The sequence below is a fragment of the Giraffa tippelskirchi genome, chromosome 7 (assembly GCF_054371585.1).
Source record: "Giraffa tippelskirchi isolate mGirTip1 chromosome 7, T2T-mGirTip1v1.2.pri, whole genome shotgun sequence".
Classification (NCBI taxonomy): Eukaryota; Metazoa; Chordata; class Mammalia; order Artiodactyla; family Giraffidae; genus Giraffa; species Giraffa tippelskirchi.
Window position 1 is genome coordinate 48,195,247 of NC_137281.1, and position 25,882 is coordinate 48,221,128.

The following is a 25,882-nucleotide window of genomic DNA, read 5'->3' on the forward strand; positions in this document are numbered from 1 at the left end:
CTCTCCAGCTGGTGGAACCAAACCCTAACCTCCAGGGTACTCTGACACTGTATGTTGTTGTTGAGTTGCTAAGTCGTGTCTGATTCTTTGCAACCGTTTCCTGCCGCACTCCAGGATTCCCTGTCCTTCACTCTCTCCCGGAATTTGCTCAAACTCATGTCCATTGAGTCAGTGACACCATCCAACCATCTCATCCTCTGTCCCCACCTCCTCCTGCCCTCAATCTTTCTCAGCATCAGGTCTTTTCCAGTGAGTCGTCTCTTCACATCAGGTGGCCAAAGTATTGGAGCTTCAGCTTCAGCATCAGTCCTTCCAGTGAAACCCAGGACTGATCTCCTTTAGGATGGACTGATTGGATCTCCTTGCTGTCCAAGGGACTCTCAAGAGTCTTCTCCGACACCACAGTTCAAAAGCATCAATTCTTTGGTGCTCAGCTTTCTTTATGATCCAACTCTAACATCCATACATGACTACTGGAAAAAAAAAAACCATAGCTTTGATATGTGCTTTGACACCGTATGGCCAGATCCTCAACCTCTGGCACGTAATTCAGTAGTGGTATCAACTCCGTGGGGATTTGTTGAAAGCAAGGGTGTTGAGCACCATCTGGCCCTTCCTTAGTCATCAACAGAGATTAGTGTTGACAACATTGTTCCTAGAACAGAGGGCTCCCAAACTTTTAAATCTCAGGACTGCTTTACATTCCTAAAACTTGTTGAAAATCCCAAAGAGCTTTGCTTTTGTGGCTCATATCTACTGGTATTTACAGAATTTGATCGTAAACTGATAACATGTTAAAATATTTTATTCATTAAGTCTTTTAAATGAGAACAACCCATTGCATGTTAACACAAATAATGTGTTTTGTTTTTTTTTTTTAATTATGTTTTGCAAAATAGTAGTGAGAAGATTCACATTGTTTTACATTTTTGCAAACCTGAATGAGGTCTGGCTTAATAGGAAACAGCTGGGTTCTCTTATCTGCCTCTGCCTTCAATCTGGTGCATGTGAAAAAAGCCTGGCCACACACAATTATGCATTTGGAAATTCAGAGGTAAGTTAATAGTCTTTTTGGATATGTGGGCATTGTTCTTTAATACTACACCAAAACTCGGCGAGAGGGAGTTCCTTAAAGATTAGCTGCAATGTGGAACCTGAAACCACATCAGTGAACTTTTTATACCTACTGTATTCAATTGCACTGATCTGTCCTGAAAGTGGAACGGGTCTTCTACCTATGCACGATCCTGTAACATTCCAGACCGTCTTGACCACCCGGAAAGATGTCAGGGTCTAAGAGCACAGTGTATAACTGCTGGACTGGGTTAAAAGCTCTGGAATGGGGTTTACCTCTGTCTTCTTGGGCTCCGTGCTTCCTGAAGAAAGGAGGTGGGGGAGGGAAGGAAGGAGGGAGGGAGGGAGGGTACTAGTTAGTGATACAATAGCCTGGACTCCGACTGGACTCTCAGAGGAGCCCTGAGACCTCAGACGCCCTCCCATCTGAGGAGAGCCCACCAAATGAGCTCTGCTGTCTGCAGACATCCACGCCGGCAGGAGTAGCCCAGGCCTCTGGTCACTTTTCCCGGATGCTTCGTCCCTTTGGTGTGAGATCTCCAGAGGATTCCCAAGCTGTACAGATTACATGTTGTCCTCACCTTGAATCTTGATTTCAGCATTCCTGTGGTCTGATGATCGAACCCTGTGTCCATCACAGCCCCACCAGGAAAGCAGCCTCTCCCAGAGGTAACTGAAGAAGGTGTGGGGTGGGGTTGGGTATTTACAGAGCAAGGGTGGGGGTCCAGGACCAACAAGGATGGGGAAGCAGCCCTCCTCTGTTGGCAGTCTCCCCCACCCTCCCTCTGACCCCCCATATACACCCAGGCCATGCTCTGCCGGTCTCTCCTGCACCGTGACTCACCACCATCAGTCCCTTATGGACCGAGCACTGTGCCAGGTGAGCCTCCTGTGTGTCACAAGGAACCAGAAGTCAGAGAGGCGGGGCACCGGCCTTAGGGTGTAAGGGCACAGCAGTGCACAGCAGAGGCTACTTGCCAAAGCTGTGTGCAATGTGAGGAGGCCAGAGGACACTGCACTGAGCCCACAGAGATTCAGGCTGCGATCTTGGGCAGTGTTGCCCACCTTCCTGGGCTTCTTATCTGTGAAGCCAGGAGCCCGTGTGGGTAATGATGCTAAGGCTTCTCCCAGCTCTAACCACGCCCAGGCCTGGTGGGGGTTGTGGACCCTGTGCCTTTGTCTTCTAGATCTGAACAAGCCCCCAGAAACACATAGGTGCACTAAGGCTTGGTGGACCAACAGCCCACTTCTCCATGGCCCCACATGCTTGCGGGGTCAGCAGATGTAAAATCTGACATTGTGCTCAGCAGACTTCCTCCACCTGGATTTCTGCCGCCCACAGCGGGACCACTTGCCAAACGCATGTCTACAAAGCACGGCCCACTTCATGGTGACTCGTGGAGCTAACAAAACCCACCTTAGCCCTGGCCCCATGCATCCTGCCCATGCGTGCTTTCTGGCTGGGGAGAGAAGCGAGACCACGCTGGGTGGGGGGGTCCTTGGCCCCATGTACCACATGGGCTGTGCTGATGCCAGGGCGATGGCACAGGACACACAGGCCAGGCTTCACTCAAAGTGTAGACACGATTCAACTCGTAATGGAAAGTCACTCATTTCCAGCGCCAGGCCAATGAGTGCTGTTAGGAGGAATGTTTAGAAGTGTGTCCCTGTATTGCTGCTCACTTTTCTGGGTGACACTCAAGAGAATCAGAGACAGCCACACTGGTGTGGCTGATGAATTTAGGAAGGCTTCAGAGGGACCAGAGTAATGACAGATGTAAACACTGCTGCAAAGCTTCTCCATACAAGGGATTAAAATGCTGACTTCTCTAAAATGCAAGTTTTAAAAAAGTTTATTTTCCTAATATCGCGGTAAAATAGACATGACATAAAATTTACCGGTTTAGCCATTTTAAGTGTACAGTCCTGTGGCATTAAGTACATTCACATTGTTGTTCAACTATCACCACCCAGAACTTCTCTAGAGCTTTTTGATCTTCCTAAGTGAACACCGACCCATCCCCTCCCTCAGTCCCTGGCCTCCACCATCCTGCTTTCTATCTCTATGAAATGGACTCCTCTTGTACTTCGTAGACCTGGAAGCCTACAGTACTTGTCTTTTGGTGACTGGCATGTTTGACTTCACTTACTGTCTTCAAGGTTTATCCATGTCATACATGTCAGTACGACATGATTCCTTTTTAAGGCTGAATAATATTCTGCTGTGTGGATGGGTCACATTTTGTTTATGCAGTCAGACAATGATGGACACTTGGGTTGCTTCCACCTCTTGGCTGTTGTGAGTAGTGCTGCTATGGCCATCCTTGCTATAGTGGTGGTGGTTTAGTCGCTAAGTCATGTCTGACTCTTGCGACCTCTTGGACTGTGGCCTGCCAGGCTCCTCTGTCCATGGGATTCTCCAGGCAAGAATACTGGAGTAGGTTGCCATTTCCTTCTCCAGGGGATCTTCCCGACCCAGAGATCAAACCTGAGTCTCCCGCATTGCAGGCAGATGCTTTACCAACTGAGCTACAAGGGAAGCCCATCCTTGCTATAAACAACCTTCAAAATAGGTGTCTCTAGGCTGGCTGAATAATTGGTAGTCCACTAAATTACTTGGCACAACTGACCTCAACCTGAAAGGAGGTATCAAGGTATAATGGAAAATTCATGGGCTTTGAAGCCAAAGTATACTGAGTTTCAAGTGCCTACAGCTTTGGGCAATTTAATCCTCCCAAGCCTCACTTTGTCCATCTGTAAAATGGGACTTGTGGTGGATGCCACTGGTTGTCCAGCATCCGCACTACCTTCCTGGATCCTGAAAAAGTATTGAATATTTTCAACATTTTACTCCTCCCAGGTGATCAGCACATGCTGAGAACTCCTGCATCTCAGGGATGCGCAGGATTAGATAGGTGGGCACAGCAAGCCCCTCCCCCTGGCCAGTGATTGATTTGAGACCCAAGCTTCTGGCAATCAGCTCCTGGCAGTCCCCTGGCAACTGTTGCTAGGGTTGGGGTGGGCTCCTACCAGAGTGTTCCAGCCAGGCAGAGGGAGGACTGACCGCAGGTAGGGGTGGCATTGCCTCCCCCAGGAACCAGTGGGGAAGCTGGCTGTCCCAGTTGCCACTGACAACCATCTTGCCTCCACCAGGAGCAAACATGAGGATAGAGCTCAGGCCAGGGGAAGGCAGAGAGGTGGAACTAGGTCCTTAGACCCGTCCTTAGCACACACGTGCACATGCGCACAGACACACACGTTCACAGGCTCTCAGACAAGTGGCACACTCAGTATATCAGTAGACTCAGAATGTTAAAACACACCCCTTTAAATAACAAGGCAGTCTTGCTGAAAGTCGACAGGTGATGGGTGAGGCTCCAGAGGACTGAATTGACTCGCCCAGAGTCAACCAGGATGGCTGTATAAATTCAAGACTGCTACCCAGATACCCTAACTCAACTGCCTCCGTATTATTCTCTGTTCACACACACATGTACACATGCTTCCCACAAAACACATACACACAATTAGTTTCATAAGTTTTCACTAAACCGAAGCAGCCCTCAGTGATAATTCATGGCTCTGAAACATGTGGCCTGCTGGCTACTCATTGCAGTGTTGTTTGAAACAGAGATTTATTACAGAAAGAGAAGCCTGTGCAAAACCGTTCCTGTCGTCAGCATGACTACTGGTTCTGACGTAAGACATCACTAGAAGCAAGCAAAAATGAAAAATGATGCAGGCAGGGGTAGTAGGGACAGAGAGGCAGAGGAGGGCAGGAGCCAGCTGGAGATGGCACGTGTCTTCTGCAGCCTGTAGGTCTGTCACTTTCAGCAAAGCAAGAGCGTTCTTGTAACAATTAGAGAGTCTGAATAAGATCTGTAGGTTGGCTGAGAGTTGTGTCAATTTTAGTTTCCTAATTTTGATCATTGTACTGTGGTTATAGAAGAGGATCTCTCATTTTTAGGAAACATACGAGATAGTATTTGGTGGAAAGGCAAGTCTTGTCCACAGCTTCCTCTGTGTGTGTGTGTGTGTGTGTGTGAGAGAGAGAGAGAGAGAGAGAGGACACAGCAAATAAGGTGAATATTCACGTTTGTAGACTCTCAGGCAAGGGTATCTTGAGAATTCTGTGCTCTTCTTCCATTTGTTGAAAATCATGTCAAGGAAAAAAAAAAAAAACAGGTTCTGTGGTCTCCAAAGGACCCCTGTGGAGAAAGCAGACAGCTGATTCAAGAGCAGAGATGGGGGAAGAGGCTTGGTGGGGGTGAGGGGGGATGAGACACCACTGCAGCCTGAAGTCCTGGAGAGGCGGCAGCTGGACACTGGCCCCGTGACCAGGTTCTCCTGGACCTGCTGCAAGTGTCGTGGTTGGAATCATCAAAGCCACCTCTCCCACCTCTGCGGCATCGGCAGCAGCCTAGGGACAGCCCCCAGCCCCCACACGTGATGGGTTGGAAAGCGTCTAAGTGAGGAGCATTTTTCGTGCTGGTGATATGACACACAGAGAGATGGAGTGTGCAGTGCACACGCGTGAGCACACAGATCCCAGTGCTTCATGGATCATACACAGTCGTCATGGGTGAAACGCTTCCGAGCCTGGCTGCCCCACCCCGTGTTTCTTTAACATGGAGCACGTTATGTGATACAGCTGCAGCAACCCCCCACAGACCCCCGCTCCACACTCTTCAGTTCAGTTCAGTCACTCAGTCATGTCCGACTCTTTGTGACCCCACAGTCTGCAGCATGCCAGGCTTCCCTGTCCATCACCAACTCCCGGAGCTTACTCAAACTCATGTCCATCGTGTTGGTGATGCCATCCAATCATCTCATCCTCTGTCGTCCCCTTCTCCCCATCACTGTACACGATGTCATCTCCCTGCCTCCTCGCTGGACTCGGAGCTTCTCACTTGCTGGCCACGGACCGGGTGGGTCTACAGGGGTAACGAGTGTGCATGCCAGACGTGGCGTTCGTTTTCTGATAATCAGTGGATTTTATACATCTGCCAAGAGTTATGAACAGGCGATGTGACGTATAGATAGTCGGCAGCTAAATTTCATCTGGCTCGTCAGTGCCGATGGACAGGAAGTGTATGCAAGTAGGTTGTGTGGAGAGAAATGTGGGGCTGGCCCTGGCGTCTGCAGGAAGAGTGAGGTGGTGGACCAGCAGGGTCCACCCTGGGGTCCAGACAGGCCAGCAGCCGTGGTTTCCTACTCCCGACTCCTGATAACTGCAGCAGAGGGACCTCCCACTGGCTTGCTCCTACCCACCCCCTCCCTGGCCCAGCCTCTCTGGGGTGATACAAAGCTGAGCCTCTCTGAGAGCAGCCTGCACCCAAGTCACGGGTCACCGGGCGTGTGGCTGAGATGCAGGTGCTAGGGCAGTGTGTGTGTGTGGGGCCGAGATCCTGGGTTTCCAACCAGCTCCCAGGTAATGTCTGGGGACTACGTGGGGTAGCGAGGATCTACAGGAAATGAATGAAGAGACCCTGACTCAGAGCCCATCACCTGCTAATGATAAAAGTGGCACCATCACCCCCTTGCTACTGAGATCTGGGGCAACTCAGGGCCCTGTCACCTCCTCCGTCAGCCAGCCTGGGAAAACCCCCTCCTGGGTGATACTGCTGGGTCTTGCCTAACCCCCTGCAGCCCGCATTGAGGTGCTGGACGCCGCCACGCAGCCCTCTCCGCCCCCCCTCCTGTCTTTTCCTCCCTCTTACCCTGGGCACTGGTCTCGTGGTCTGTGTCAGCGGCCCCCGCCCTCTGGCTTCTGGCTGGGGTCAGCCAGTGTCAGCGACAGCTGGAGACTGGAGGGGAAGTCAGTGAGGCCTCTCCTCCTGGGTGATGCGCTCGTCTTCTGGAGCGTGTCCATGGTATGTGGGGAGCAGAGCGCCAGTCCACGGAAGGGCCCCAGGAGGGAAGGCTGAGGGCTGTCCTAACTGTGTGTTAATTTAGTTTACTTGCTTCTATGATAGTTTACTTGTTCTTTCTATTAAACCTGTCACGTTCTAACTCAAGTCCCTCCTTCACGAAGCCCTCCTGGATTACTTCAACCTTCAATAATATCCTTCCTTCAACTCACTCAGCGAATAGCACAGACCCTGAGTTTGAGCTGTCTTCTCTCTTGTTGTCCAGTTGCTCCTAAGGTCTAGTCTCCACAACTGGACAAGAGACTTAAGTTCATGTCCGGGCTTGGACATGTCCCGTCTCCACAGCAACTGACATGCGCCGGGGTCTCACTGCTGACCTCAGCGAGACCTCTCCTCTAACGGCAAACACATCTGGACCTCAAAGAATGCAAATAAATACTTTGAGAAAAATGCATTTTTATGTGTTTTCTGTTTTCATAGTAAATGAATTTCGAGGGAAATATCTAAAAACAATAAAACCTTTTTAAAAAGTCAACTCTAAAAAATCACTTTATAGGGATATAATTTGCCTAACACACCAGTTCGCCCACTTCAAGTGTGAATTTCAGTGGTGTTTGGTATCTTCACAGAGTTGAACAACCATCAGCACAGTTGATTTTAGAACATGTCTTATTGGCTCAAAAGGAAGCCCCCTCCCCTTTCACAGCCCCTCCCTTTATCCTGCTCTCTGGCTCCGAGTATAGATTTAAAACACAGAGCCCAAGAGAGAGACATCACATGTGTAAATGCCTCTATATACATTTCTGTCTGCGTTGCCTGTAACTCTGATTGCCTTTTTTGTTGTCTATGTTTCAGGAGAACTGGATTCAGATGACATGAAAATTAACCTGGTTTTGCCGTGTTCCTGGTCACCTGCCTCCATGCACACCTGAGTTCAGAAGCCACGTCCCTCCACTAGAGGGCGGGCATCGTAGACGCCCGCTGCCCCACCTGGGCTGTCGCGTGTGTTCTGGCCTCAGCCCTGGAGAAGGTAAGAGCTGGTGCCTGCCAGTCTTAAGCGCTCTGCCCGCTGTGTCGTAACCATAACTGAGCTGGGAAGGGAGCTTTCACTCAAGAGCCAACTACAGGCTTGATCGATGCAGAAGGCGAGGTATGGACACAAAGAAGATACTGTGTGCTGGTGACGATACAGTCCTTTATGGGACATTCACAGTGTGCCAGGCACAATGCTAAGAACATTACACGGGTATCTTATTCAGTCCTCCCAACAGCCTTCTGAGATGGACCCATTGTTCTGCCCAACTTGCTGGTAAGGAAGCTTAGAGAAAGAGCTTTTGGGGCCCACCCAGAGGACCCTTCTTGATCTTAAGGTCGGTGGAGCTATCCGTTTGGAGAGAGGGAGGAGCTGGTCTGAACTGGATGACCTTCTGAAGGCTACAGAGTGCAAGAATTCTGACTTCTTAAAAACCAGAATCATAGACCATCCCTTCAGTAAAAGCACTGGACCCTTTTAAACCAAACCCACGGGAGAGGTGCACTGGGGAGCTGCTGTTAATCAGTCCCCGGTTGTGTCCGACTGTTTGCGACCCCATGGACTGTAGCCCACCTTGCTCCTCTGTTCATGGGTTTCCCAGGCAAGAATACTGGAGTGGGTTGCCATTTCCTTCTCCAAGCAGAAAGAGCCTATTTTCTATGTAAATCATAAGTGTATGACAGTGCGTGTGTCTAAACGAGAGCTCTGCACCTCCTCTCCTGATCCGCCTGGATGGATCTGACTCCAGTCATGGCCAAGACCTTAAGGTCTTACATTCCAACAGGATGGTATCCACTCAGGGTCCCCCCCGTCCCCAGGTGTCCTGCCTCCTACTGCAGCGTAGGACCCAGGAAGCAGCCAGCAGCCCTCCCTTTCCGGCCCAGGCCCCTTCCCTATGGAGTTTATGTTATTAATTTTAGAGATGTTGATGTGGTTAGTGGCAACATCCCATGTGGCCTGGAACAACCTCCGTTCCAGGCTCCCAAGGGCCAGGAGGTAGGACTCCAGAGTCAGAAATGAGGGGGAGAGGGACCCCTTCTCACTGTTAAATGGGGTGTACCTCACTCCCACAGAGGTGATGCCAGCTGGCTGAAGAGCCTCTGCTGGAGTTGGGGCCTTGAAGTCTACACAAACCCCCATGAGCCCTGTGAGCTGACCTCTAGAGTGGGCCTTCACACCCCACCCCTCATTTCTTCATAGAACCTCTGTCCTTTATGACATCCCTCCCCCAAGACATCCCGACCACCTCAGAGTGTGTGGCCACTTCTGGAGTCCAGGAGCATCCCAGATGGTACAGTCAGCTATGGCCCATCTTCATACCACCTTCCAGTGCTAGGCAGTGCTAGGTAATGTGGTGTGTGCTGAGTTGTGTCCAACTCTTTGTGATCCCATGGACTGTAGCTCACCAAGCTCCTCTGTGCATGGGATTTCCCAGGCCAAAATGCTAGGATGGGTTGCCATTTCCTTCTCTAAGGGATCTTCGCAATCCAGGGATCAAACAAACCCAAGCCTCTTACATCTCTTGCATCGATAGATAGATTCTTTATCACTGTGCTACCTAGGAAACCCTAGGTAACATTATTTATCTTCAGGGGGAAAAAAAAAACTGAAAGTAGGGCTTCCCTGGTGGCACAGACAGTGAGGAATTCACTTGCAATGCAGGAGATAGATGTGGGTTCAATTGGGAAGATCCCCTGGAGTAGGAAATGGCAACCCACTCCAGTATTCTTGCCTGGAGAATTACATGGATAGAAGAGTCTAGCAGGCTACAGTCCATGAGGTCACAAAAAGTCAGATGCAACTGAGCGGCTGTCACTTTCCCGTTTTTTTCACAGCAGATGAGCGCTGCCAACAACTTCTAAGCTAGGAATAAACAGAAGAGGAAAAAATCATCACCAAAGAGAACCTCTTGGGAATGTAAAATGGGGCCACCTTTGGAAAACAGCTCAGCAGTTCCTCACACTGTGAAACCTGGAGTGACCACAGGCCCCAGCTGTCCCAGCCTTGGGGTTCCTCTCTCCGGTCTGGCCCCTGGGCACTGGCATGTTCCATCGCTGCTCAGCAATCATTCTGTCCACAACATTTTAATCAGCACTGCATCATCCCATTGGACACAGAATACCAGAGTGCTTCCTCCTGGCTTCAGGACCTGTCGCTGTCCACTGGAAGGTCATCTGTCCCCCAAGTCAAGGAGACCCTGGCCAGGGCCACAGCCCACCCTCCTGGGGGCTGGAGGGTGCCAGCGTCCTCAGCCCTGGGGTCTTTCTGTCGGCCTGTGGCTGCTGGTCCAGCCACCAATGGCAAGAGCTAACAACCACAGTGGACGCAAGAAGGTTCCTGCCTCAGTGACCTGGCAGGTGTGTGTGTGTGTGTTTGTGTGTGTGAATGGGCAGGTGTGTGTGTGTGTGTGTGTGTGTGTGTGTGTGTGTGTGAGAAACGTGTAGGTGGGTATGTGTGTGAAATGGAAAGGTGTGTGTATATGTGAATGGGCAGGTGAGTGTGCAATGGACAAGTGCGTGTGTGTGTGTGTATGAATGGGCAGGTATGTGTGTGTGAAATGGGCAGGGGTGGGTGTATATGTGTGAAATGGGCAGGTGTGTGTATGTGTGAAATGGGCAGGTGTGTGTGTGAAATGAGCGTGTGTGTGTGTGTGTGAATGGGCAGAGGTGAGTGTGTGTGTGTGTGTGAAACAGGCAGGGGTTTTGCTGCAGAGATGACATCTGACCTACATGTGCTCCACAGCAGCTCCTCTCCCACGTTCCCTCACGCACGGACGCTGGGGCTGTGCTGCACGACCGCCCATCGCAGACCAGCAGCAAACAGGCCGAGTGAAGGACGTCATTATCACAGCGAGAGGCTAACTGCTGGGCACCCCACGATCCCTGAGACCCGTCTCCACAGTGGGAACCCAGCCAGGCGACACGGCAGGAACGCAGGTAGTGCCCCGTGTGGCACCCTGGGGTCCCAGACTTGGCAGTGCCCAGGGCAGGCAGGGAAACAGGGTCCAGTTCCCCCAGTGAAAACAGCTGGGGAGGGTCCACTGGCGTCCGGAATCCCTGGGCCGCAGACATGACCGCATGGCTGTGGGGCACTGACCGTTCACATAACCTCTCTGAGCTTCAGGTTTCCCAACTGCAAACCGGAGTTTCGGCTGCTTACTTTAAAGAGCTGTTGTGAGAGTTGAATGAGCAAATGCTTAGTTAGCAAATCAATGTAGGAACGATGCTGATCGCACCTGTGTGTGCTGCACGCCAGGCTGCGTGTTGGGAGCACAGCCTCAATCACACGGACACACACACACGCACACACTCTGGATGTTCATTAAGCTCCTGCTCTGTGCATGGGGTCCCCCTGGTGATACAGAAGTGTCACCTGCCCTCGTGTAGGTGACAGTCAACTGCAAGAGACAGGAAACAGGCAAACAAGTAAGTAAACAAGTAAAGAGATGAGCAGTGTATTTTCAGTATTGGCAAGCACTGCAGAGAAGAATAACTATAACAAATCTGGGTAAGGAGATGGAGGGCGATCCATTTGAGGAGGCTCTGTTTTTAGACTTAGGGGGTCAGGGAAGGCCTCCCTCCGGAAGTAGGTGCTGCCCAGGCCCAGACCTGACCAGCAGGGTGAAAGCAACCACCTTGGGCTCTGGAGGCAGGGCCTCCCATGAGCACTAGCCCCCACTTCCCAGCTCCAATGCAGGTGCTGGGCTTGGAGACCTCGCTGGCACCCTCTGGCCCTGGGGACAAGATGGCTCTGCCAGCAGGGCCAGCACCTGCTGTGCTTTTTCCCTGGTGGTAGCTGGCAGGGTGTCGGGGAGGTGGTCGGGGAAATGAAATAAAGCTTCAGAGCCTGGTTGTGCTGCATCGAGGCCTTTGTGGCCCAGGGCTGGGGCTGAGAGAGGATGCTCTCAGCACCCCGTCGTCTCATTGAATCAAATTCCTGGGCGCAGTGGGGGTACTAGGTGTCCAGAGAGCCATACTTCCCCACTGGTGGTGAATAGCCTGTCTTGTTTCCCTTCAAAAATATTTTTTAAAATGTCTCAACAGAAGCAACTCTCTCTTCTGGGATTTCTAAAGTTAGCAAAAATTGAGCTCCAAGCGGCAGAAAACTAAATTGGTGTGTAGCTTGTGTTTTCCATTTCCTTTGCTTCCATCTTCCTGCCCCGCTGGAAGGTCAGGGGAAGCCGCTGACGTGCTGGGGGAGGTGCTTCCCCGAGCAGGGCAGGCCCTGTGCTGCTCTGGCCTCCATCTCCTGGGAAGTGCGTCCCCACCGCTCCCCAGCTCACCTTGCACAGGAAGAGCTCTTGTGGGCCCGGCCACTTCCCTTCCCTTTGCTCTTTAGCTATCTTTCGGGACTCCCCGCTTGCTGTTGCAGGTTGTCCACAGCGCACTCTGGGGAGGTTTTCTCCCAGGAGCCGAGCCTGCCAAGGGCCCCGGGTGAGCCGGGCATTCCGAGGTGACAGCTTGGGGCCAGGTCATCAGCTGTTTCCATGTGCGAGGAGTCTGTCGGCCCAGCGCGGCCCTGAGTTCTGCCGCCTTCCTCCTCGGGCCTTTGATACTGACCTTATCGGGGAAGGGGCGAGGAGGGGTGGCTAGGGAGGGGTTTGTCTTCCTCTGTCCACCCCCACAGACCATGGAGAGCAGGAAACAGGAATCCAGAGCAGATATCAAAGGCCACAAGGTTCTCAACATCATGAGAGAAGCAAGGCCCAAACTGGCCCTCGAGCGTGCCCCCCGGGTGAACTTGGCAGAAAGGAGGCAGTGGACGGCACCTCGGGGGCAGGGCTGCCAGGGGACGGGCTGAGCCAGAGGAAGGGGTCTCACTCTTTCTCGTCAAGGCTGCTTGCTTCCACCTGATTCCCCAGCATTCTCCCCCAGACGACCCCCTGACCTTCCATCCTGAACGCATCACAGCTCCGTACTGATCTGTCCGGGCTCTGCCCTCGGCCCAGAACCCCCTTCTCCAGCCCTCTTCTGGTCTTCCTTGAGCCTCTCTGTGGACCTCACCACCCTTCCCCAATTCCATCCCCCGTTTTCCCTCCCAGCACTTACTCCACAGAGCTAGTTCACACCCGATCGTAATCACCCATTTCTCTGTCTCTTGCACTGGACTCTGGGCCCTGAAACTACAAGATGTCCCTTCTTCACTGCAGCCCTCAGTGTGACACTGAGGACATCTCATCCTCATGTGTCTTTTATCGTGGCTGAAAGATGGCTGTGGCAGCTCTAAGCATCTTACCCTCTCCTGATAGTGTCCCAAGAAAGAAAGGGAGAAAGAGACCTCTCTTTAAATGTCTCTCCCTTACATAAGGGGTGAAAATATTCCCCAAGGGCAGACTTCTTGTGTCTCATTGGCCATAACTGAGTCAAATGGCTGCCTTAACATGGAAAGGGTGGGCAGAAGGAGGGAGAAATGGGAGGGTGGGGGTAAGAAGAATTGATGAAAGCAAGGAAGGAAGGATAAAGTGACAGATGGGCAAGTGGAAGGATGGGAGGATGAAAGCGTGGATGGATGGAGGATGGATGGATGGGTGAGTTTTTTCCTTAATTGCTCTTCATTCATGCTTCCTTGTGGTTATATTTGTAAGTTTTATGGGATTTGTGACCAAAAAAAATAGCAAATGGAAAGCCTGGATTACAGTTCTGGTCTTGACCTGATAAAACACTGTTGGAAAAGCAGAAAGTCTGCCCCAGACCAGCCCTACCTTTCCACTTTCTTGGATGGCCCTGGGGTCCAGCCAGTCTCCCACCTAGAAGCCTCTCATAGCAGGTGGTACGAGTCGTCTAAGCAAAATCAGACGTTCCCCCTTGTGTGCTGGCAAGTCCACCTCCCATGGTGGAGGCTATTATGCTAGGTGCTCTTTTCCAGGCTCCTCTGTAGTTAGGGAGGATCTTTTGACCCAGTTCCCACCAAGAAGACTTGAGAGAGAGTCTGCCTCCTGGGAGATGCAAGAAGAGCCCCGCTTCCCCGAATCTGCTTAGGACGCCGTCATGAGACAGAAGGTGATGCCTGCGTCTGGGGCTGCCGTCTTGTAACCCAAAGACGCAACGCCGACAGGCTGAGGACGGCCACGCCTGGGCCTTGATAACATCAGTAAGCTGCTGAACCAAGCTGGAGCTCACTGTGTGCTTCTCTAGACAGGGATAATTACCCAGCTTGTTTATACGGCTGTTAGTCAGATGCCTGGTCACCTGCAGCCCAGACATCACGCTGAACCTCCCTGTGGACATGGCAGTGACGCTGGCAGTCATGGCCTTCCTAGAGACTCAGAAATCAGGATGGCTGGTGGGGGAAGGTGAACTTCGTGAAGATGGATCTATAAGAAATACCGATTTTCTATTGCTAATTAAAGGTTGTTTGCTTTCTACCTGACCTTCTGAAATTTCACAGGACCCAGATCAGGGGTCCTTGGCGTGTTTCATTCAGCTGTGGGTTAAGAGTAAGAGGATAGCAAAGTAAAGTATGAGATTAACTAAAAGACGTGGGACATGCAGGAGGCATGGATGGAATCATTTGCCCTTTCTGTTCCAGATAATCAGTCTGAAACCCACTATGTCAGCTCCCTGAAGATTGGTTGTATCTTTCATGACATTCATTTATTTAATAAGATGTTGTTGAGCACACACAAAAAAACTACAAGATGTGGTCACAGGTGCTGGGGTTACAGCACTGAGGGAAAAGACATGGACCAAGCAGTGTCCATCCAGGGATACAGCTGGACAAGCACACGACCAGTGAAATAGAACACGACCAGGAAAAAAACATCTTTAGAGAAGCCTGGCAGAGACCACCTTAACCACAAGATCCTGTCACTGTTATCACCAGTAATAAGACACGTGTACATCATGTACCTGCCCCCCCCATAGGATACTCTGAGAAGGACAGGACGTCACTTCCAGGGTTCACTTGCCAAGGCTGCAGGGCAGGAAGCTAATTGTGAGCACACTTCAGAAGGACACAGGTGGAAGAGCCTTCAATGAAATACATGACCCATGCTCTTCAAAAGTGCTGGGGAGCACTTGACTCTGGGGTGTTTGTCCTGCAGCTGAGGAAGCTCTAAGTGCCAATCAAAACACAGTGGACAAGAAGTGACTGCTGAGTGCAGACTGGTGATTCAGGCTGACGGGTGTTAATGGAGCTCATTACAGCAGCTGGAGATGGGAGATCCATCTAAAGATGGGAGAGGAAGGAAAGGGAATATTCCCAGGATCGACTTAGCTGAAGTTCCCTCCAAGTCACACTTCGCTGTCTTCCCATACATTCGTCAAACTCTGAACTGAGCCGTGGTTCATTCCCTCCTGGAACATTTATGTCAGGACCTGCACTGATCTAGGCAGTGGAGCCACATGAATGTATCTGTTGGCTAGTGCTGTGTAACAATCCACCTAAAAACTTATTTAGTTCACAATGCTGCAAGGAGCCTGGGTGGTTCCCCTGGCTTGGGATGGGCACTTGATATCTGCTGGCTCTCTCCTGCTTTGTGGTCAGCTGGGAGCTAGATGAAGCAACAAGTCTTCATTCACGTCTCGGTCTCCTGTGGCCCTCAGTCTCCAGCAGCTGGCCCAGGCTCGTTCACATGAGTTCTCAGCGTCCCAAGAGCAACCAGGGGTGGAGCCCCGTGCCCAAGCACTCCCAGAATGTCTGCTAATGTCCCGGTGGCCACAGTGTGTCACATGGCCAAGCCCTGGTTCCAGGGTGGAGAAACAAACTGCAGTCTCAGTGGGAGGGAAGAATGAGTGACCACTTCTCAGACGCAGTGGAAAGAACAGACACCAGGCACTCTGAGATAGCCATGACCTTGACTGCAGGGACCATGGGAAATTTCAGAGAGGAGTTTATGCTTGAGCCCCAGACCTGAAAGATGAACTCAAGTTCATCTGGGAGAGTCAAGTTCAGTCGTGTCATTCATGCAGCAAGCACCAGGAAGGAAAAGAAACCGGGACATGGTCATCAATGAGCTGGGCTGTCAGGTGGCAGGGGTGTGGTGAAGGGAGGGGATCGGAAATAGGAAGAAGAGTCATAGAAGGAGAAGAAAAAGAAGAAGAAGAAGAAGGAAAGCTGACATGAATGGCAGTGTGCTGCAAGCAGTGGGAGACAGAACTGCCCAGCTGGGTGAGCTTTTGCATGTTACTCAAACTTCCTGGGCTTCAGACTCTTTGTCTGTGAGATGATGACAATGATAAGCATCTCACAGGGTTTTTGTTTTTTGGCTTTAAAAGAACAGATAGCATAAAAAGCTGTTATAGTACAAACACTCAGTAAATTGTAGTGATTTACCCGGCATTCACCACATGCCTGCTTTTTGAAGGCATGGTCTGATGGGATGTTCACAACAGCATCACAGACGCAGAGATGGGTAACAAGACGCCCAAGGTCATGGAGGTTGGAGTGGAGTCTCCCCTCATCTGACTGGAGTCAGCACCATAATCTCGTGGGGGCTTCAGTCCCAGACTTGACGGGAGTGACCTGCCATCGGGGAGCCTCCCCTCTGGAATTGGGTTGTTTCAGGTCCACCCTTTCCAGGATGCTCCTGCACATGAAGAGGGAGCATTTTAATCACAAATCTTTCCATGCATCTCCTGGGTCCCCAGATGTGCTGGAGGCATGGGAGCCCTTGTGCAAGCACGTGAAAGGCTGTGTCAGGGTTTCCTATAAAACTGATGTTTTCTCTGCACTGGGGAGATGTGCCCTGACTTGACTGTCTTTGGCAGGAGGCAGAACATTCTGGTAGCAGAGTAACCCAAAAGGCAATGTCTCCCTCAATCCAAGGACGCTTGCAGCTGACTCTCCAAGGTCCTCGCTCACGGCTGACGTGCGCTCGTGGCAGACACGGGCTGTGTGACTGCAGGCAGCACTGCGCCCGCCTAGTAAGAAGGCGCATCCATCGAGCGTGGGGGAACGGGGAGGAGCCAGCCGCTCTGCTGGTTCCAGTCCAAGCTAGAATGGCATTCAGAGCAAAGAGAGTTTATTTAAAGAACCCGAAAGGTTAAACCACTCAGCATTCTGCAGAGTTAAATCAGAGGCGTTTTTAAGCAGTCTAGGCAAGTTTGACCTGAGCCGTGTGGATCTCATAATTTATTCTACACGTGGGTGTCTCTTGAATCCAGAGTACACAGCGAAATGCTGAGCAGGGAGGGGAGACCATGAACCCGCAGCGCTGGGTCCATGTGCAGCTCCCTGACCTCCCAGAACTCGGGAGCAGGTGGTCACTAACTGTCCTTCCTGCACAGGTGGAGAAACTGAGGCACAGGAGGGGGAGCCAGTGGCTGCCAGCCTCACAGCGGCAGGGGCAGAGAGGGGTTCTGGAGGCGGCTATGACCCCACCAGCCGTCTGGCCTCCAGCCAGAACTCAGGATGGGTCTGCACCTGCATCTCCAGCGCAGCTCGTTCTTGCCCCATCCTCCCTCTGGACGTCCGACAGGCCTCCTTAGATGCTCCTATTCCTGCAGACTCGGCGGGTTTCAAACTGAGCCTGACCTGCACCGTGGAAGGACCACCCACTCGTCCTACTCAGGGGGCACTGAGATCAGACGGGTGACGGGCTTCACCTGAGACCCCGACCACTCCTCCAGAGCTGTGTCCCCGGAATGCCTCCTGGAGCCTGCGACCCACCCCAATGCACGGCCACTTTTGAACCCCTGCTGATCGGAGTCACCAAGGTGAGGCACGCCCCCCAGAGACCCCTGCCTCTCCATCCCCACATTTCCATTTTGGGATGTCAGCTTGCTCTGCCAATCAATCCAGCAGACCAGGCGGCACATGCTGGCCTTCTGCCATCCTGGGGGGGCTCACCCAGTTGGCTGGCTGGGCACCCGTGGACTGCACTGACTAAGGGCTGGAGCTCTGCATTATCACGTGAGCAGTGGGGATGTCCATCGGGGGCAGGGGGTCAGTGTCTGCAGCTGGCAGGCCACGTCCGGGAGGCGCAGGCCAGGCTCGCCAGCCGCAAAGTGGGCTCGGATGCCTCTGCGGTCCGGCTCTCTGCTCTTCTCTGCCCTAGAGGGGAGGTAACGTGGTCACTGAGAGTCCCCTCCAGCCCCGGACGGCTCTGGCAGGAGAGACGGACTCCAGCCATGACTTTGGTTTTCCTGCTTCTGTGTGAGGCCCCTTTCTCCTTCCACAAACTGTGCCCCACAACCCCCCCCAACAAATTATGTCACCTCTTCTCTCAGACAGAATGCAGAGGCTGTCCCACTCCCGCACACATTCTGATGAAGCACTCTAGGGAGCGCTCATTAAGAGCCTTGTTCAGCCTCGCGCAGCTCCGTCCGCCTCTGCACCCTCACAGCCAGTCCCCAGCCTGAGCCGCGCCACCTCGCCCAGACGCCCCAGCAGCCACCTCCCTGCCCCACCCACTCCACACCCACTGCACCACCTGAGACATGACCCTGAGCTGTGGAACCACCGCCTCTTCTTAGCCATCCCGGGGCTTCTCGTGGTCCTCGAGCAGAGACCCAGACAAACTGGAGTGACTTCAGGGCCTTCAAGGCTGCTAGAGCTCCCTTCCCATCCCCCTCCACCGCCCTCCCCGTGCTCCCGTTTCAGGGAGGGGGCGCGCTTCCCCCCCACACCCAGGTCCCCTCACCTTCGGCCCCTGCTGCCCCCCTCTCCTGACACTGACCCCTGACATAGACCAGCAGAGGTGCTCTTTTCTGCCTGCCCCTCCTTAAAGGAAGAGACCACCACGTTTGCAGAGAAGGCATCAAGTTTGCTCACACAGGGTGCTTTCAGATACTTGGTTTATTTTTCTTCTTTGGACTCAAGCATCCCAGACTTGGGGGAGTTGATTCTCCGTCTTCATTCATCTTCCTGGAACGAGAGTCAGATTCCGTGGCCACACTGTGCGCCTCCTGCCTGGGGCTGCCTGGACTGCCATCGGGCCCTCATGTTCCTGGCCAGGCTGTTCCTGCAGCGTCTAGCTGGTTAGTCCTTTAACCGGGGCCCAGGGCTTTGGCCGCTGCTGGGGACGAGGCATGCCTTCCCGTCTGAGCCCTCTCAACTTTCCTGGGATTTGCCAGTTACCAGTCACCGTCCCTGTCCCTGGGGAGGTCCCGCTGCCTTTTCACACACCAGCCAGGTGGAATATGATAAGTAGCAATCACTGGCCCCAGCACCTTGTCTGCATGCCAGTCTCTGGGCCCCGCCCCGTGTCTGCTTTGAAGTGCGGCTGAGCCCCTGGTAGCTTTCAGATGACACTTGGGTTACACCTCTTCTGCATTCTTATCTCCATCAGCGCCTCTGAGTGGAGAGGAGTTGACAGAGTTGACACGTTGGCAGCTCGGTGGCCTCTCTTCAGGAGCATGTCCCCTGGGTGACCTCTTGGCACCTGGGCCTCAATGGATGGGAGCTGGGCGGGGCCTCCCCTGTACTGGGTGCCCCAGGCACAGTCCTCCACACCCCTGGTTGACTCTAGGGGCCCCTTTCATCACTGGTCCTGTGGGGGATCTCCCAATCTTCTCACTCTAGGGCCCCCAAGTGGTGAGGGAGGCGCCCCTCATGGCTGCTACTGCTGTCAGATGTTGCCTTTAATTGTGGTAAACTGCACAGTCCGACTCTGTGACCCTATGGACTATAGCCCACCAGGCCCCTCTGTCCATGGACTTCTCCAGGCAAGAATACTAGAGTGGATAGCCATTCCCTTCTGCAGGGCATCCTCCCAACCCAGGGATCAAACCTGGGTCTCCTGCATTACAGGTGGATTCTTTACCATCTGAGCCTCCAGGGAAGCCCAGTTATGGTAAAACAAACATCAAATTTATCATTTAACCCTTTTTATGTGTACAGTTCAGTGTTGTTCACATTATTTTGCAACCTTCATCACCATCTGTCTTAAGAACTTTTCCATCTCCCCAAAGAGAGTCTCTGCCCCCATTACACACTAACTCCCTATAACCTCTCCCCTGGCCCCTAGTACCACTGTTTGACCATCTGTCTTTATGAATCTAACTAGTTTAGTACCTCGTATCAGTGAAATCATGCGATATTTACCTTTCTGTGATGGGCTTGTATCACTGAGCACAGTGTCCTCAAGGTTCATCTGTGTTGTAGCAGGTGTCAGGGCCCCATCCCTTTTTAAGGCTGAGTAATATTCCACTGTGTGGATGGATACCAGAGATGGTGTTTATTCACCATCTGTCAATGGACACTTGGCTTACTTCCTTTTGGCTGTTGTGATAATGCTGCTATGAATGTGGGTGCATCTGAGTCCCTGCTTTCGTTCCTCTGGGTATATTCCAGAAGTGGGACTGCTGGATCACGTAGTAATTTTGTTAATTCTTTGAGGAATCACCATGCTGCTTTCCACAGTGGCTGCACCCTCCCCACTGTGGTGCACAAGAACCCCAGTTTGCCCACAAGTGCCCCTGCCCACCCTTCCAGCCCAGTACCCACTCACCCTTCCCATCAAACCTCCTCAGTCAATGGGACATTTCAAAATATCATGGACAAAGGACTGCTTTTAATGACATACACAGTGCTGGTGATGGTAGGGGGCAGAGGAGGGGGCTTCTCTAACACAGGCAATGGAATTCTCAATTGTCTCCACCTTTCTTAGGGCTTCCCAGGTGGCGCAGTGGTAAAGAATCCATCTGCCATTCAGGAGACACAGGTTCAATCCTTGGGTCGGGAAAATTCCCCGGAGGAGGAAATGACAACCCACTCTGGCATTCTTGCCTGGAGAATCCCATGGACAGAGGAGCCAGGCGGACTATATAGTCCATGGGGTTGCAAAGAGTCAAACACAACTGCACTACTGAACAGCAACAGCAACAGCCCACCTTTCTTGTAAGAACAATATGTGTCAGCATTTAAGATGTGCAGACCTTTGCAGGACAACATCGTAGGAATTTGTCCCAAGTAATGATTCAGACTAGCCTGAAAAGGTGTGGTGTGCAAAGGTGTCTTATCAAATGCTGTCAATAACAGCAAAATTAAATAAACAAATTAAATGTCTGTTTGTCCAACAGCAGACACTTGGTTTTTTAAAACTGATGATCTATCCATGTGACATATGACGAAATATTACGCCATTAACTTTAGGTGTACTGACAAGGAAAATGAGCATAAAATAATGTTCTGCTGCAAAAGCACATGACAGTGTGACTCTATGTTTGGATAAATATATATATGTATATTATATATATAATGCACAGACACCCATACATACATAGACAAGGAAAACATGTATTTATGTATCTATATATATATATATATATATACTTATGTCTTCTACCTCAAGATGTATATATATATATGCTTTCTACTTCAAGCTATAACCACTGTCTTGGCAATGAATACCCACCCATCCCCTTCTGTGCAGCCCTGATCTAAGCTGGAAAAACCCTGCCAACCATGAGGAATCCTTACTCAGTGGTGCCGTCAAAGTGGTCTTTCAATAGCACATTCACTCTGCACCCTCGAGTTCAGCCAGGAAAGGGAAAGGGGGAGGGAGAGAGAGAAGAAAAAGAAAATGCTGAGTGTTTGTGTCAGCATCTTGAAGCCTCGGAGCTCAATGAGGCAGGTGTGCTGCGGGCTGCCTCAAGACCGCAGGGGCGAACGAGGCCGCTGTCAGGGCCCCAATTAAAATGTGCCAAATAGCCGGCACTCCCTCACATCTGGCTGCAGAAACCCAGAGGTCAGAGTGCTTAAGGATGCATAAAATGTGGATTTTTCCATAATTATTTAAATATGTGTTAATGAGTGCTGTGAACAGAGTCCGAGTATGTCCATTAAAGGATTACAGATAAAGGAAAATGGGGAAGCAATAGCTTGAACAGTGGGGAACACAGTCAGGTAGGGATCAAAATCAGTTTTGGCTCCAGTCCTACTGCTTAGAGTAAGACCACGCAGCCTCACTGGGGCTCCGTTTTCTCATCTGAAAATGAACGGCACAGGGGAATAGATGGATGAATCCCCAGCTACAGAACCCCCCATCCTCAGACCTGCCAATCTCCTGAATTTAACGAAATTGGAGAGTCAGAATTGTCCAGGGAAACGGAGCTTGCAAGAAGATTATGGAACTTTGTGTGTTTTCTTAGCAATGTAAGCAGAGAAAAGGCCCTGTTTTTCAACCAAAGGAGTTGAGAATACAAATAAGCCATTCAGAAAACTCAGAGAAAAATCTGATGGAGGGGGTGGGGGGGGATCAAACACTTGTGCCATTAGCCAACTCCCCCCCCATCCTCTTGTCCCCTCTCCGCCCCGAGGGGACAGCCGTGAAAGCGTCAGCTTAGTCTAGAGTCCCTTTAAGGAGGGAGGCATTTACACCACTTGCCAGAGGAGTGGAGGAAACACAGGAATGACATTTCCATCATTTTTCTTCCCCGAGCGAGGAAGGAAAAAAAGAGAAAGAAAGAAAGAGCCCCAGTGCAAGACTGCTACATTCCATGCCGTTGACACCTAGCCTTTTATTGGAACTGCTACTTCCAAAATAAAGAAAGTAGTGATTTCTGGGTGTATTTTTGCCTACATTTTTGAGGATGTTTTGGGTCTTTCATCTCCTTTGAAGGCGTGTCACCTAATTACGCCGCTTTCATCCGTGTATTCCCCAGTCGGAACATGCCAGTCCCCTGCACGGCAATTGATCCTGACGGACGGGCTTCCACTCTCCAGCTGGTGCGGAGCCTGGGTATTTGTGAATACCTGAATAAACTCCTTTAATCCAAAAACAAACTCCTCCTGAAAGAAGCAGGCTGAAAAGGCCTTTCATGGAGTGTTTTCCAACTCACCGGTTCATGGTTTCTTTGGATTTTTCCGTGCTTCCTGTACTAATGGTCTCTGAACGCCTTCCCGACTGCGGCTTACTGGCCCGCGGAGGTCCCTGCCGAGGTCCTGGGCATCACAGGGGAAGAAGGGAACAGGTAACACAGGAGATGCTCATAGGAGCTGCCAGGACTGGACGGGTGCAAACCGGAAGGACATACATGTGGATGAGAGTGCTGTGTTCTTTCTACAGTGTTCTTAAAGACCTGCTTCTCTTGGTCATGTTCAAAACAAAGTTACAATCACACACAGTGCTCATGTGGGGTTAATCTGCTGTATTAAAAGTAGACCGCTCAAATCAGCTTTGGAAGTTCATCAGAGTTGGACACAGCTTACTGCACAATTGCACTCATCTCACATGCTAGTAAAGTAATGCTCAAAATTCTCCAAGCCAGGCTTCAACAATATGTGAACCATGAACTTCCAGATGTTCAAGCTGGTTTTAGAAAAGGCAGAGGAACCAAAGATCAAATTGCCAACATCCGTTGGATCATAGAAAAAGCAAGAGAGTTCCAGAAAAACATCTATTTCTGCTTTATTGACTACGCCAAAGCCTTTGACTGTGTGGATCACAATAAACTGTGGAAAATTCTGAAAGAGATGGGAATACCAGACCACCTGACCTGCCTCTTGAGAAATCTGTATGCAGGTCAGGAAGCAACAGTTAGAACTGGACATGGAACAACAGACTGGTTCCAAATAGGAAAAGGAGTACATCAAGGCTGTATATTGTCACCCTGCTTATTTAACTTATATGTAGAGTACATCACGAGAAATGCTGGGCTGGAAGAAGCACAAGCTGGAATCAAGATTGCCGGGAGAAACATCAATAACCTCAGATATGCAGATGATACCACCCTTATGACAGAAAGTGAAGAACTAAAGAGCCTCTTGATGAAAGTGAAAGAGGAGAGTGAAAAAATTGGCTTAAAGCTTAACATTCAGAAAACTAAGATCATGGCATCTGGTCCCATCACTTCATGGCAAATAGATGGAGAAACAGTGGAAACAGTGGCTGACTTTATTTTTCTGGGCTCCAAAATCACTGCAGATGGTGACTGCAGCCTTGAAATTAAAAGACACTTACTCCTTGGAAGAAAAGTAATGACCAACCTAGACGGCATATTAAAAAGCAGAGACATTACTTTGCCGACAAAGGTCCATCTAGTCAAGGCTATGGTTTTTCCGGTAGTCATGTATGGATGTGAGAGTTGGACTGTGAAGAAAGCTGAGCACCGAAGAATTGATACTTTTTACCTGTGGTGCTGGAGAAGACTCTTGAAAGTCCCTTGGACTGAAAAGAGATCCAACCAGTCCATCCTAAAGGAGGTCGGTCCTGAGTGTTCATTGGAAGGACTGATGTTGAAGCTGAAGCTCCAATACTTTGGCCACCTGATGCAAAGAACTGACTCATTTGAAAAGACCCTGATGCTGGGGAAGATTGAAGGTGGGAGGAGAAGGAGACGACAGAGAATGAGATGGCTGGATGGCATCACTGACACAGTGGACATGAGTTTGAGTAAACTCCAGGAGTTAGTGATGGGCAGGGAGGCCTGATGTGCTGCAGTCTGTGGGGTCGCAAAGAGTCAGGCACGACTGAGCAACTGAATTGAACTAAACTAGTGACTGAACAGTGTTCCACTGGATAAGTCTTGGCATATGTGCGTGGCATGTGCAGCACTCACCATATTCAAGGAATGTGCATCTCATCCCCTGAGTGTTCCCCATACTCCCATATGATCCCTCCCTCCTCCTCCCACCCAGCAATGCCCTTGGCCCCTGGCAGGGATCCATCCGCTTCACGTATATGAATGTCGAATTTCATGTATATGGTCATAAACTTTGTACTCTTTCTTGTGTAGCTTCTTTCATTTGGCAGTTCTTTCGAGATTCATCTATGTTATAGCATGTTTCAATCATTTTTTAAAAGTTATTGAGGTACAGTTGATATACAGCAGCACTGATCAATAGTTTGTTCTGTTTTGTGACTAAAATTCATTATATGGATATAGCACAACTTTGTCCGTCTGTTCATGTGCTAATAGACATTTCAGTTGTTTCCTGTTTGAGGTTATTATAAACAAAACTGCTACCGACGTTTGCCTTCCATTTTTCTTGGGTAAATACCTAGGAATGGACTGGCCAGATCATATGACAATTATGTTTAACTCTTTTAAGACATTGCCAAACTGTTTTCCAAAGTGCTTGTCCTGACTTTCAGTTTCAGCTCTGACGTGTAAAAAGCTTGGGATCACACCCATTCTCACCACAAGAAAAGTGCTGAACAACCCGAAGACTGACTACTCTCCGTGGACACATCAGAGAATTGGGATCTAAGGGCAAACCATCGGAAGGTCACAAGTAAGATCAACTTCCTTCGAGCAGGAGCTGCTAGAGCCATAATCTGGAGCATTTTTCTTAAATGACAACTTGCTGGAGGCTGAGTGTAGACTGGCGTGAGCATGAGAAATGCCCAGGCATGCAGGCTCAGGGCATGTCCACAGGCTCATGGCTCACCAGGTTTTGACAGAAAGTGGCTGAGAAAGACCCCTACACAGGTGTGGTTCATCTTTTATTTCTGACTGCCCTCCTAGGTGTGTGGTGGTATCTCACTGTGGTTTGTACGTGCATTTCCCAAATGACTAATGATGTGAAATGTCTTTTCATGTAGTTGCTTGCCATCCACAGAATCTTCTTGGGAGACGTTCCTGTCCCAGTCTTTTGCCCCTGTTTCTACCAGGTTGTTCATTTTCTTATGATTGAGTGTTTTGTTATGTTTCTTTGTTTTTTGGCCACACCAAGTCTTAGTTGCAGCACGCAGGATCTTTGTTTCCTTGTACAGGATGTTTAGTTGAGGTACGGGAACTCTTAGACACGGCATGTGGGTCTGAGTTCCCTGGTTTGAAGGTGGGCCCCTGCATGGGGAGCATGGAGTCTTAACCATTGGATCACCAGTGAAGTCCCTATGAATGAGTGTTGAGAGTTCTTTGCATATTCTGAATCAAAGTTATCAGATATATGATCTTCAAATATTTTCTCTCATTATAGAGCTTGTCTTTTAATTCTCTTAACTGTCTTTTGAAAGCAGAAGTTTTGAATTTTGATGCAATTCAAAATTTCAAACTGTTGATGTGTAGATCATGCGTAT

General features: G+C 50.5%; 2 long non-coding RNA genes across 16 annotated transcripts in view; one reads left to right on the plus strand and one right to left on the minus strand.

The window, feature by feature from the left end:
* Positions 1-4,684: 4,684 nt before the first annotated feature.
* On the minus strand, positions 4,685-9,143 carry LOC145514729 (uncharacterized). Its single transcript, XR_014060324.1, has 4 exons — positions 9,038-9,143; positions 6,795-7,361; positions 5,862-6,077; positions 4,685-5,282 (listed from the first exon to the last, which is right to left on the minus strand). It is a non-coding gene; the product is annotated as an uncharacterized LOC145514729 (long non-coding RNA).
* Positions 9,144-9,226: 83 nt separating this feature from the next.
* Positions 9,227-25,882, plus strand: part of LOC145514730 (uncharacterized) — a 72,712-nt gene continuing 56,056 nt past the window's right edge. For 3 of the 15 annotated variants that reach the window (XR_014060326.1, XR_014060327.1, XR_014060332.1), the window contains exons 1-5: positions 9,227-9,323; positions 9,816-10,334; positions 10,720-10,913; positions 17,205-17,633; positions 24,956-25,095. This is a non-coding gene — a long non-coding RNA (uncharacterized LOC145514730). Of the gene's footprint in view, positions 9,324-9,812; positions 10,335-10,719; positions 10,914-16,685; positions 16,842-17,204; positions 17,634-18,738; positions 18,897-24,955; positions 25,096-25,882 lie in introns of all 15 variants that reach the window. The other 12 variants (XR_014060329.1, XR_014060333.1, XR_014060325.1 and 9 more) reach the window with 10 other exon arrangements.